We start from the raw sequence: 13,768 nt of genomic DNA, 5'->3' as shown, positions 1-13,768 counted from the left end.
AAAGTGAAACCCAGGCTGGGAGCCCATGGCATGGGTCCCATTCAGCAACACAGGAGGTCTGTGTTTGGCCATCAGAGCTGCCTATCAGGGTTTGCAGGGATGAGATTGGAGTGCCCATGGCTACAGAACACCCCCTTCCCCCTTCCTCCCCTGGGTGTCTTCTCCCAACTGGTGACTGCTTCGCTACTCCGTGGTTGGAAGGAAGCCTTGCTGATCAAGGAAAGCTGGGCTTCCATTTGGGTTTCCAGGACAACAGAAGGAGGGCAAACAGAGCTCAGGCATTCCCCTGGCTCCGTTGCCAGGGGAATAGATTGCTAGCGCCTGAGTGTCTGGATCCCCGAACCGAGCCCGATCGCCCCGATCCAGGCCTCTTCTGACCGCTGGATCGTTGGCCGTGGACGATCACAATCCGCCGGGTCACAATCGTGGGATCACCATTATCGTGGATTTTTTTTCGTTCGTAATGCGGATCGTGCCCATCTCTAGTCTGAACCTTCCTGGTTTTCTTTCTGAAGTGGACAAACCTCAGGGTAGTTGCAGTACTCCACTGGGGCATCTACACTGCCAAATATCAAACAGCTAGAATAAAGAGGTTCCCCTTTTTGAGGCCATGAAAGTTGCCCATGTTTAATGTTGATGTTTGTGGGAGAACGGACAGGAAATAGCAACACATAAAGTATCTTGTGGAATTGGCACTGCAGCCTCTTCGCTCGAAGAACTGTAGCTTGAGCTTGCAGAGGGGTTTCCAGTGCAAAGTAGACTACTACTACTACTATTGTTGGCTGTTGTTGCTTTTTCGAAATCGCCCCTTCTTCTCCCTCTCCCAGATCTGCCCCCACCAAGCTGTGCATTCTTCCCAACAGAGCCAAAAGGTCCCTTCCCAGTTACGATGTGCGGTGTTTGTGCACAGATGTCCGATAAGATACTGTAGTGTGTATATGAAATGTATGAGATTTTATAACTGAATTGGTGTGTGATAAATAAAATTAAAGTGTTCTGCTTGGGTTACACTTGGGATACCCAAACATACAGCATAGACTGAATTACACAAGGCCGGCAAATCCCAAATTAATTGTAATTCCCAAAGAACCACAGCAGTTTCATTGGGGGGGGGGGGATGTTAAAAATCAAAAGTAGGAGAAAGACACAGAGGCACACACAATCACAAAAGGTCACACATTGAAACAAAGAACTAACAAAGCAGATAAGACTGAGGAGGAATTAAATAAAAAATGGGCTTCGAAGTGGCAGAAGGAAGCCAAAAGGAAACACACAAATCAAATAATAAGGCAGGAAGAAGGGGGTGGGGCAAGCCCTAATTTTAAAAAAGTGCTTCAGAAAGAGTTAGAGAACATACACACAAACTGTATTCAAGAAGAAAGCCAAGCAAGTAAGAAAGAAATAATATAGTATAAAATACTGCACTGTTCTTTGGCGCAAGAAAACTTGCAAACGGTTCCTCTCCCTTGGAGTCGCGTCCCTCTCTCCTACAAACCAGCAAGCTGAAGTGTGTGAAACCAACTCTTACTTGATTCAAAGTCCCACCCCATCCGCTTCAGGATTGGACTACCTCAGCATGCATGTCATCTTAATGGCTACAGTCTGCAGTCAACCATGAAAACTCCAAGGCTGTCTTCCTCCTTCCCTTAAGGAATACAGCTTTGAATGAGCGACTCTTATTAGGAAAACACAGGAGACAGAAACGAATGCTCCTGAGCAAAACGAAAGAAAATCACAAGTTTCTTTCATAATACGCTGTAGGTAAGGAATTTGTTTCATTTTCATATTAATTGCTATAATTACAAAACACCCAATTTCTGTATTTATTTTAATTAATAATGAAAGAAATGCATAAGTCTAGTACTCACTGCCGGTACTGAGTACAAGCATATTTGGGGGCGAGGAGCTCGCCCACGTCCTCAGGGGGAAACGGGTGAAAATCGGTGCAGCCTTATATATGAGCACAGACACTTTTTAAAACAAAAAAGCACTGGCAATAGCCATTTCTTTCTTATTTTCTGATTAAAAGATGGGCTGGTTCATGTTGGCCGTGTCAATGTCAGCCCTTGCAAACCTGGAGGCATTGATTGTGCATCTCATCCCGGTACCTGTCTTTGCTGTCCCAGGAGGCCACATCCGCTGACCTGCTTCATAGCCTGCCATCTACAGAAGCCTTCAGACACTACTGGTACTAGGGGAATTTTAACAGGCCTCTGTGTTAATTTGTAGATGTTAAAATATTCAAAAGAGACACTTGAAAGTTTGTGAATAAGATTTATACTAACGTTTTCCACATTTAGATTTTTAAAAGTTTGATCATTTGCTTTTTTAAAAAGATCCATTAAAATATGCATGTTTTTCTCACATGGGCTTGTAAGGAATTTTTAAAAAGTTTGTCATACTAATCAATAAGCACATTCATTTCATTGTTGTGGTCTCTTTCAATCTGGCTAATTCAGTCAAAGCAGTCATTTCTGATCCTTGAGCATACTCATAACACAATGAAATAACACACCAATACTCATAACACAAAGAAAAATATCAACTCCATCGGACTGAAAATTGTTGCTTTACCAAAAGCAATTTGAAAGGGCTAAAATGATTGGCCCTTTCTGGGGTTATGAATTTGTGTTATTTGTGCTACTGATTCCCCCTTTTTAATGCTGTTTTTAAATATCAAAGGTGGGGGCAGGGTATGATTTCAGAACAAAGAAAAAAGCCCGATTGTCCACTTCAGAACCCTTCTGGCTTTTTAAACTTCCTATTTTTCTATTCCTATTCATTGTTCTCATAAGTGGCTGGTAAGTAAATGGCCATTAATCCACAGAAACACCCAATCATGTTTTTCATGGGCAGATTCACAAATGACAACCCAAATAGTTGTGACGTATTTTAGACAGTGGAGCAAATTGCTGTCACTTTTGGACAGGGTCTGCGTTCTGAACAAAATCTTGATAAGGTTTTCTCTGGATAAGGATCCCACCCCCCACCCCCCGTTGTGCAATTTCTTCCTACAAACTGCTTTGGTCTACACCAGCAATTATTTCCTCTTCACAACAAGCAGGTGATAATTTATGGCAGGCGTCTCCAGCCTCATTGAACTGTGGGGCAATATGGCGCTGGCATCATGATAAAGTGACTGCAGTAGGAGGGCACCACAATCACAAAATGCTGGGAGGCTGCAAGTCAAGCAGTGTCCTGTGATGGAGGCACCTTCCTTTGAATGGGCTTTGCCCCTAAACTCTAAGGTGATTCCTCCCGAGTTCTTTTGAAAAACTGCCAGTGAGATGGAAAAAGCCAGGACTTTGGGGAAGAAGCCCACAGGCTCCAAGAAACCCGTTGACAGCCACCATGTTTGGGATTCCAGGTCTATGGAAAACTTAACTGGATGAAACTTAGTAAAGTCTCTTTTTGGCAGACTACTTTTATGAAGTGACTGCGTGTTTCTTCGTAATAGACATGAAAGATTATTTTGGGCAACTTTCACACACCCCCACCCCTTTCCTATGTATGAAATATTTTATTGTGGTTGTTGTTATGGAAGGGTGTTTGTTCACATAGCAGCATACCATAGCTAGCTATTACACTACAGTCATGCTCAAGATCGTGTTCAGGGGACGCCAGGAGTGGCTGTGATTGCTTTGGCTGATCTGGGATGGATGAGTTCCACAACATTAATTGGTCTCCTCAAGTAAGATATTCATTATGTCCTCGGTTCTTTTGGCTGTGGGCACCGTAGCTGAAACCCCGTTGACTTGCGTTCCTGACGCTCGGTGGGCACGCTTTGCTTCCCTCCCCCAAAGCACTTCTTCTGCCTGCAAAGGCGCTCAAAGTGGCACCGTGTGACGGCTGTCTTCAGAACCTCAGTAATGATGTTTGCAAATTGAATAAAAGAAAAACGATTCCTCAAGATGATTTCAGCTGAGGTTTTGTCATTTTGGTTTGGACTGTAATTTCTTCTGTAGTTTGAACTCAGAATATGAGCAGGGAAGCTATTTCATTTCTCCATCCCTCGCACTCTTTGCATAATGAATTGTACATAAGGAATTATTCCTACCTCTTCTCCTTTTGAGAGCTTTTTTTTTCCTTAACAGAAGAAAAAAAATGCCGTAAGTCATAGAGAGCTATATAATTGGCAAGCATTCTTGAAATATTTCTCTGTATTCTGAGGGTATGCCTCTTTTTGTTCAAGATTCAAACAGTTCTCTCCGTGATATTAATTAGTCACCGGTTCCTTCAGCCCGCTGCTTCCAGGCTCACTGCTTTGTTCTCCGGTTATTTTCAAAACTCACTTATCCTTTCCCAGTGTAGGAGTAAAGGCTGTGCATACTGGAAATGAAAGTACATGATTAAGCTTTTCTGTCTCTTCTCCATATGTGTACCGAGAAAGCCAAAATGTCTTGTTTCAGGGGGTTTTCAATAGAACATACCCAGGTTTCCCCCCCGCCCCGCCCCTCTGGTGAGATATGAGTAAGTTAGGTACCAATTAACCCCCAGCTGTCAATATCCGTATTAATTGTCAATCTTGACCTGAGTGAGGTATCTCGTATAGTTGGCCTGCAACATGTTGTGTGATCAAGGCTGAATTCCTATGCGCCCTTGCCGGTACAGAAGTCACTTTGTATTCAGTGGGGCTGGCTTCCCAGTGAACAAGGGGCAGCTGTGAATTTGTTTTGCTCCTTGTCCCAGGGATGCCAGATTAGAATAAAATAGGGTGTCTACGATAAGTGGAAGGACAAGCGGGCTGCCTACCTCAGTGCTTTAAAGCATGATAGAGTGTTATTTTTAGAAGTTGCATTTGTGAACATACGAACTCAAAATTATATTAAAGACTATTGTGGGATGGAAATTCCATGCATTCCCTGTTGGCCCCCAATTTCTCCACCCATACCACTTTCTCTCTCTTTTCTTGCCTTATCTGCCACTTTTGCTTCCTTCTTTGTGCTGGAATTGGCAGATCATCATAGAACGCCATCCATTATCTCATAAGGTTTTGTGAGACCTCGGTCAGCAGCATACTTGATTTTGGGGGCATCTTAAACCTCTCCATTTTTATTACTGTTTATGGATTTTCCTGGAAATCTGGGGTTCCCTTAGGTTTGGAGAACCATCTCCCCTGTCTGACCCTGGCCCCATTATTTGGATTTTTAAAACCTGCACTCTGAGAGAGAGTTTGAGAATTAGATACAGGAGCAATTGTTCTGAGATTTAGGTAATCTTTATTTCTGTTGGCATCCTTGACCACTCAAAATGTTTTAAAAAAATGCATTATAGCATTCTCTCTGATGGAAAACAAGTAACAACTATTAAAAAGCATACTGTGTCCACTAATAAAAAAACAGATTAATGTAGACTGGACGATTAGGCATGCAGTGAGGAGATGGCGAGCCACTTAATGATTCAGGAAGGAGGAACAGCGAGGGCTCCAGTTCTCACTTCCCCATTTGGGACTCAATGCTTTCTGCTTGAGAAAGTTTGTTAATATCTTTAAAGAGTCATGGCAGTTTTGCTAAATGGATTAATACACTGCTGACCAGTTGGAATCAGCCTTGAGTTGAACGATCGTGTTGAATGGGGGCTCAGAGTTGAAGGAAATTTTCAGGAAAATAAGTTTGTGTCATTGGTCTCTGGTTGTAATTTTAAACAGTAGCTCCTAACCATAAGCAGATATTTAACTTAACTGTGTTTCAAAGAAATGAGGAAAAACAATTTCATGGCACAAAGGAATATTGTTATGGGAATAATCATTCATTTTTGCACAAAACCTTGAATATTTTGTTGGAATGCTGAAAAGGAAACAGGTATTTTACCTTATCAGTTATTTCTAAAAGCTATTTAAAGATGTTTAAAGATGGGCCATATAAAATGTGTTTCTTGTATATTATCTGTGCAAAGAATCTTAGTGTGTGCATAAGAATTTAGGATGTATGAGGGGTTCCCTTAATAAATAAAAGGTTCTTGTCTTTTTTATTTCAAGCACTTAGATTAAAAACACCACCCGCGTTATCCCCTACCCCCATCCCCAGACTTTTGTGAACACTTGGGGGCTCTGCTGTTCACGTGGTCCTTTGAGTGGACAATGGTGGCTTGCTTCATTCTAATGCCAGGCCAGGGATTAGGAGGCTGTTTGGAGCTTGTGCTATCCTTGAACGGCTTGGGGCAACTCATCCTTACATGGAGTTCTTAATGAAGCTCAGAGAGCTCAGGGCTAGTATTGTCATACATTATATATGGCAGATACTCTCAATTTATTTTAGCTTTGCTCTTTTTGAAATTGTGCAATAAAGGAGAGAAATCATCCTTCAGAAAATCTCAGCATTCACCATGTACTCTGTAAAAATATTATTTTAACTGAAAGATCGGGTGGGCCTCTGTCCTGTTCTATCACAGAGGGAATCTCGGCCCTGTCTGTAGTCCCCTCCCCACTTTCTCTCTTCTACATGTATGATAGATGCACCTTTAAGACTAACCAACTTGATTGTAGCATAAGCTTTCGAAAACTACAGCTCTCTTCATCAGATGCATCTGACAAAGAGAGCTGTGGTTCTTGAAAGCTTATGCTACAATCAAGTTGGTTAGTCTCAGGGGGTTTTTTCTCGGAAAAGAAGTGGTGGAACTCAGTGGGTTGCCCTTGTAGAAAATGGTCACATGGCTGGTGGCCCCGCCCCCTGATCTCCAGGCAGAGGGGAGTTTAGATTGCCTTCCGCACCGAGCAGCGCGGAGGGCCATCTAAACTCCCCTCTGTCTGGAGATCAGGGGGCGGGGCCACCAGCCATGTGACCATTTTCAAGAGGTTCCAGAACTCTGTTCCACCGCGTTCCCCCTGAAAAAAAAAACCTGGTTAGTCTTAAAGGTGCTACTGGACTCTTTACTATTTTGCGACTATAGACTAATACGGCTGACTCCTCTGGATCTACATGTATGATTTATCAGTGTGTTCAATTACCGCACCAGCTGAGTGCATTTAAACATCATGTTTTATCCATCTGTCCCCTTGTGAATCACTTATTAAAGGTTATATGGCCTGGATCCAGTGGAGGGATTTTTGTGACTCGGAAGGGCCAGTCTTTGCCAATAACCTCTCCCATTACAGACCTCTGACTTCACCAACTGAGCTGGAAGGTCCCCCTTTCCTGCAAGGTCCCCCTTTCCCAAAGAAGCAGCATTTGGGGTGGAGAAGTTGAGGTTGCAGCAGGAATGACCTTGGGCCAGTCACAACCTCTCAGCCTAACCTATCTCACAGGGTTGTTGGATGGATAAAATCGAGGAGAATGATGGAAGCCTCCTTGTGTCCCCATTGGAGAGAAATGAAGTAAATAAAATAAAGAAGTAAATACTTGTTTTCACGTATGTTGCAAACCATGAGGGTGTCATGGCCCAGTCTGAGAGTGAGGTCTCCTCTGGAGGAGAGGAGCCTCGTGTAGCCAGCCAGGACTCCTCAGGAGAAGAGGAGCCCTGTGTAGCCAGCCCTAGCCCTGATTCAGCAGAAGCCAGCAATCAGGAGCAACAGCTGCTGGCTGATCAGAGCTTACAGCCAGCAGCTGAGGCACCAGCACCCTCTAGCTCCAATACTACAGAGGAAGCTCAGCCAGGGACTTCTACAGGTGCAGCGCAGCCAAGAGCCTCCACCCCCCCAGGTTCACCCATACCCAAGGAACGCTGCAGGCAGCGCCAGAGACTGGAACTGCAGGAGAGACGGTGCAGTGCTCGCCTCTTGAGCCAACGCCAGCTGCTAGAGAGTGACGATGAGTAGTGGCAGGATGGAGCCCCAGCAGCTGGCTGAAAACCACGCCTGGCTATAAGAGCCAGTCTGAAGGAACCGCTGGGTGTGGAAGCAATGTGTCTACTGCCTGCAACCACTCTGTGTTTCGTTAACCTTGCCCATGCCTGCTTTTGGACCTGACATTATCAGTGACTGACCTTGGACTGTGCCTGACCTTGCTTTTGGACTCTGGACTCACTCCTGGCTTTATCTCGTGCTCTGACCACCGGTTTGACTTGGCTTTTGCTTTTGGAACTTCCCTTTGACTTTGGCCTTAAGGTTTGGACTTGAACCACCCTGCTTGGGCTGGTCCAGCCCGTGACAGAGATGGTGCTTTAGTGCTACACTTAAAAAATGGAATTGGAATTTATTAGGGTAATTAAAATGGTTGTGGTCCAAGGGAGCAGGGCTTCTGTTTGGTTTTGCGAATGCTTTAGGTGATTTTGGATCTGCCAAAGAAAATATCTAAATTAGGATGACTTTGAGTCTAGTGGAAATTATCAGAAGGACAGAAAAAATGGGGGAAAGCCTGAAAGATGTGTTGTTACTGCCCTGGGAGTCTACTTTTCTCTGAATTAGAAGAAGAGTTTAATAAGTTTTTGTAGGCCCAGCTGACTGAATGCTTGTGTGCAGGGTAGAGTAATGGGTTATTTAATAAAAGCAAATAAAGCTACTGAAATCATCTGGGAGGTAAGTGTACATAATTAAATAACTCTTGAATTTTCTGCTGTTTAATGAATCCAAGGCTGCACAGAAGTTCTGCAAATCCCCCATACAAAGGTTAAACGATTATGCACTGAACAATGGAGTAATTTTTGTACCAAATGTTTAGGGAGGAAGCCTTCTTGACCTCACTATACCAAGCAAGTGTGACAACTCTGATAAAACAAGCACAGCTACCCAAAGCAACAAACTTCCAGAAGTGTCTCCAGACATTCACTTTCTGGAAGCAAAGATAGGAGTCCGTGTTCCTCGCTCGAGGCAATTGGAATGAACCTTTTTTCTGCAGATCTCTTCACGTTCTGTCCAGTTTTTATTACCTTGTTAGGATGTTGAGTTTGGGGGGAAGAATTGGTTCATGCAATGAAGCCACCATGTAATTGCTCCCACCATGTGCCTACATTTTAATAATAATAATATTTGATTTATATGCCACCCTTCAGGATGACTTAACACCCACTCAGAGTGGTTTATAAAGTACGTCATTATTATCCCCACAACAAAACACCCTGTGAAGTGGGTGGGGCTGAGAGAGCTCTGAGAGAGCCGTGACTAGCCCAAGGTCACCCAGCTGGCTTTAAGTGGAGGAGTCGGGAATCAAACCTGGCTCTCCAGGTTAGAGTCCCGTGCTCTTAACCACTACACCAAACTGGCTTTTGCTTTGACGCTTTCATTCCATGCCTTTCAGATGGGCAGCCGTGTTGGTCTGCAGTAGAACAGCAAGATTCGAGTCCAGTAGCACCTTAAAGACCAACAAGATGTCCAGGGTATGAGATTTCAGATACAAGATGAAGGGAACTTTAACTCTCAAAAGCTCAAACTTTAAAAATCTTGGTCTTTGAGGTGCTACTGGACTCAAATCTTTTGGTGCCTTTTGAAGGTTCTGATTACAGTATTATTCAGTGGCAATTAGACCCCATGTGCTGTTTTTTCTGTTTAATCAGATGTACCTTTTACTTGCTCTGAAGGGTTATTTGGTGGTATTACTTTTAGCATTTTATTCATGTATTATACAATGATCCCGCCATAATTATTTTATTTACTTTTAAAATTTATTTGCTTTATTTATACCATCTTCCATACTAAAAAACAAGGCAGATTACAGGATAAGAAGAATTCAGTCATAGAGTATAAGACGGCCAATGAACAATGCAATTGTATTATAATTATAGAATTAGAGAACAATGCAAACAACAAATTGACCAAGAGTGGACTTACAAAAGTAGAAGACAATGCAGTGAGAGCAAGAGGAAACCTACAGTAATAGTTGCAGTAATCTATAGTATTGTGCCGTTATAAACGGAGGCAGCTGTCAGACTGGAATGACAGTCCCTGGGACCAGAAAAACTGTTCTTGGGTGGGAACGACAGCCTTCGCAGTGGAATGATGTGCTGGAAGAGGAGGCTGTCCCTCTTCTCAGGGTTCACTGAGGGACAAACCAGAGAGTTAGAAAGATAGAGAGGTCAGGGCACTCTGTTTACTATTGTTTACTGCTCTGGCTGTCCTTCAATATGCAGATTGCTATTCTCAGGATTTCCTCCTCCTGACTTCCTCCCTCCCTCTTCTCCTCTTCCTGGCTTTGTTCCAGGTAACACCTCTCTCCTTTCTCCTCCCTCCATCTTGGCAGCATGGATGCAGGCCTTGCCCTGCCATCCATGTCCATCCTCAGACTAGATAGGTAGTTAGGATCTGTCTCTCTTCCTTTCCTATCAGAGTATAGAGTTCCTGCAATAAAGAACTCTTATTTCTTTCCTAAACATAAACCAAGTGTGTGCTTTTCTTATTTTCATTCCTGCACACACACACCAGCCAGCAGAACAAGCTCACAACCAACTCTAATCACGCTTCCTATGCCTAATGATAGACTCTGCTAACGGCCCAAACATGGAATCCTTTAATTAGGTTTCTGGGGCCGACATAATGATTTATTTATCATGATGGTTCCAAGCCTTGTCAGTCCTGCCCCAGAGCAGTTTAGCTGGTCCCAGTGACTGTCATTCTACTCTTGGGGCTGTCATTCCAGCCCCAGAGCACAATTCATTCCATATTTTCATTCAGCTTTTCAGTACTGTAATCATGTATTTCAATGGAGCCAACGCAAGTCAGTTGGCATTTGTGGCTCCCATCGTATCCAATGGGCCTTCAAACCTCTCCCGTTGTTTTCTGTGGGCATTCTTGTCAGACGTTTTAGTACCTCCTGGATTTGGATTCCCTCCTCATTGTGGAAAGTTGGGAACAAAACTGCAAAGAACAAGGGAACATGGGACCACCAGGCAATAGCATAATGCAAAGATAATAAGTTACTGGCCCTACAGAAGAGGGGGGGGAAGTGATCATAAAGCAGGATTGTTTTTTTTGGACTTGTTGTAGCTCTCTCCTACTTGGGAACACCCTGCTCTGCCGCCACGCCACCCACCAACACTCTCGCCTTCTATGGGTGCGTTGTTTTTGTGTGTGTGTGTCATTGTGCTTGAGGAAAAACTCAGTGGACCAATCATTTAAAACAGGAGAAGGACTAATGGTTGATGCTGTTTTTGGTTAAGCACGAGAGCAGCTGCCTCAGAGCCTCATCCCCCCCTCAAAAGAACAGTGTATGTTTGTGCATGTGAAGCCAACTTACGAAAATTTTAAAAAACAAAACAAACAGATTGGTTCTGAATACATGTGTTGTGTGAAAAGTCTGCGAATGTATGCATGCCCAGTGCTGTTTTTTCAACAGACTGAGCTGTATTTGTGTCTGAAACAAGGGAAATAAAGGAGAGGGGCAACCTTTGATTAACTTCTGAAGAATACATATGATTGGCAAGATAAAATAAGATGGAGAAATGTGAGAGTCAATTCACATTCTCTTGTATTTTTAATTGCTGTGATGAAAATGGATGCTTTAACTGCCGTATTTACTTAAATGCAAGATTAGGGTTCTTCACAGCTATGCCATAAGAAAGTGAAAAAAAAATCCCACCAACAACTCAAAGAGGGGGTGATCCTACATTTGCATACAAGTAGCAGTTACATCCAATAATATTTTTAAGGGGGTCATCTCATTGTCAGGGTTCTCTCCCTTTTGAGTAAATGCAGAACTTTATTTAGGTCCTGCAAAGGCCCTCCTTGTTGCAGAGCCCCACTTGCCGTGCCCCCCTTGCTGGCTTTAATTTACTAGCACATATACATGCTCTTTGCAAGCTGCTAAAGCCCCCCCCCCAATCCTTTTTCGGCATTGATGTCCTTCAGTTTTCAAGATGATCCAAGCACATCTCTACTGGGAAACCTCTCATATCCTCTTGGAGGCATTTGCACCAGAGTTTAAAAGTCTTTGTGGCCAGCTACTCCATACTGTGTGCTAGGGACCGTAAATCAATCCTTGGTACTGCTCACCATGGGGCACCACTTCGTTATTGTATATGTTACAGGCAGGGCTTTTTTTCTGGGAAAAGAGGTGGTGGAACTCAGTGGGTTGCCCTGGTAGAAAATGGGCACATAGCTGGTGGCCCCACCCCCTGATCTCCAGACAGAGGGGAGTTAAGATTGCCCTCCGTGCCACTGAGTGGCGCAGAGGGCAATCTCAACTCCCCTCTGTCTGGAGATCAGGGGGCGGGGCCACCAGCCATGTGACCATTTTCAAGAGGTTCCAGAACTCTGTTCCCCCTGAAAAAAAAGCCCTGGTTACAGGCAGGGCTTTTTTTCAGGGGGAATGCGGGGGAACGGAGCTCCGGTACCTCTTGAAAATGGTCACATGGCTGATGGCCCCGCCCCCTGATCTCCAGGCAGAGGGGAGTTGAGATTGCTCTCTGAGCCACGGCGTGGAAGGCAATCTCAACTCCCCTCTGTCTGGAGATCGGTGTGGGGCCACCACAGCCATGTGACCATTTTCTCCGAAGGCAACCCACTGAGTTCCACCACCTCTTTCCCCAGAAACAAAGCCCTGGTTACAGGCAAGAACTCCTTTTGGTTTCCTTTTTTAAAAGAATGACATGGAAACTAGTATTTTTCATTATACGACTGCATACCCCCAGTTTATTCGTATTATTTTTCATACCTTGGGCCCTAGCAACCACAGCAATAATAACCACTATAATCTTCAGGGAGAAGAAAGGGCTTACTCTGCTAATGCCCTTTCTTCCTGGAAAACAGAGGTGAGCTGTGTCCATTATTGGCAGAGTCAGAGGGAGAGAAGGTCTACCGGTGCCCGGTAGGATTCCCACGCCATGCAGCAGCAGACATACGCTAAGGAGTTTGTTTCCTTGTCTCTGTCTTTAAAAGAACAATTTATGTATAATTTTCAACCTCTCTTCTAATAACAGACCTGTTCCATTTCTCTCTTTCATATTTTTCTTTAATCTCAATTGCCTTTTTAAAAAATCTCAACATCAAAGATACATCTATAACAAAAAACAAATTTCCATCTTTATATGTTTATATATATATATAACAGACGAACTATCTCAAGAACATGAATTGCAAACATTGAGGAAAACAAATGCTGGGTTTCATCTTAAAAACTGACGCGAAAGGTATAAATAAACAGTGTTTCAGATCAAGCCATGACTTGCCTGTCATTACCTTTTATTTTCTAAAATGAAACAGGGGGTCAGAATAAGTATCACTTTCCTTTGCATGGTGCAAATCAATTGATATGGGTCACTAGTGTCAATCACTTGCCTTGAGGTTGCTGCTTGTAAATTTGCACTCGTATGAATGTTTCCATTTTGGAAGCTCCCTGTCTACCCCATCCAGATAAGGCGTAAGGATAATTTTAAATGCTTCCCCAGATTTCGAGTTGATTTATACCACACATCTGTTTCCACTGCAGTGCGTTGCCTGATGCTGCAGAGAAATGACTTAACACATGATCACTGGCACGTCAGGCTGAGCTTTGAAGTGATAAGGTGATTCTGGATCATCTTTTGTTGCAAGATGACGTGAAGGCATGGAAGCAGAACTGGGACTCTGGGGCTATATTCTGTTTCAGACAGTCTGCTTGGTGCTTGCCCCAAATATATGCCAATTAGCAGAATCATCAACTGGTAAATGTTTGAGCTTCTGATAGTATATGCTATAATGTAACAACATCAACAACATTCAATTTATATACTGCCCTTCAGGACAACTTAACAGCTTAACACCCACTCAGAGTGGTTAGCAAAGTGTGTTGTTATTATCCCCACAACAATCACCCTGTGAGATGGAGGTGCTGAGAGAGCTCTGAGAGAGCTGTGACTGCCCCAAGGCCACCCAGCTGGCTTCAAGCCGAGGAGTGGTGATGAATCAAACCTGGCTCTCCAGATT

General features: G+C 43.7%; 1 protein-coding gene across 3 annotated transcripts in view; it reads left to right on the top strand.

The window, feature by feature from the left end:
• The window catches only part of MACROD2 (mono-ADP ribosylhydrolase 2), a 1,366,388-nt gene that overhangs the window by 752,242 nt on the left and 600,378 nt on the right, over nt 1-13,768 (top strand). The gene's annotated exons all lie outside the window — the stretch shown is intronic.

Source organism: Eublepharis macularius, chromosome 1 (genome assembly GCF_028583425.1).
Source record: "Eublepharis macularius isolate TG4126 chromosome 1, MPM_Emac_v1.0, whole genome shotgun sequence".
Classification (NCBI taxonomy): domain Eukaryota; kingdom Metazoa; phylum Chordata; class Lepidosauria; order Squamata; family Eublepharidae; genus Eublepharis; species Eublepharis macularius.
This window is presented reverse-complemented; position numbering and strand designations above follow the sequence as displayed.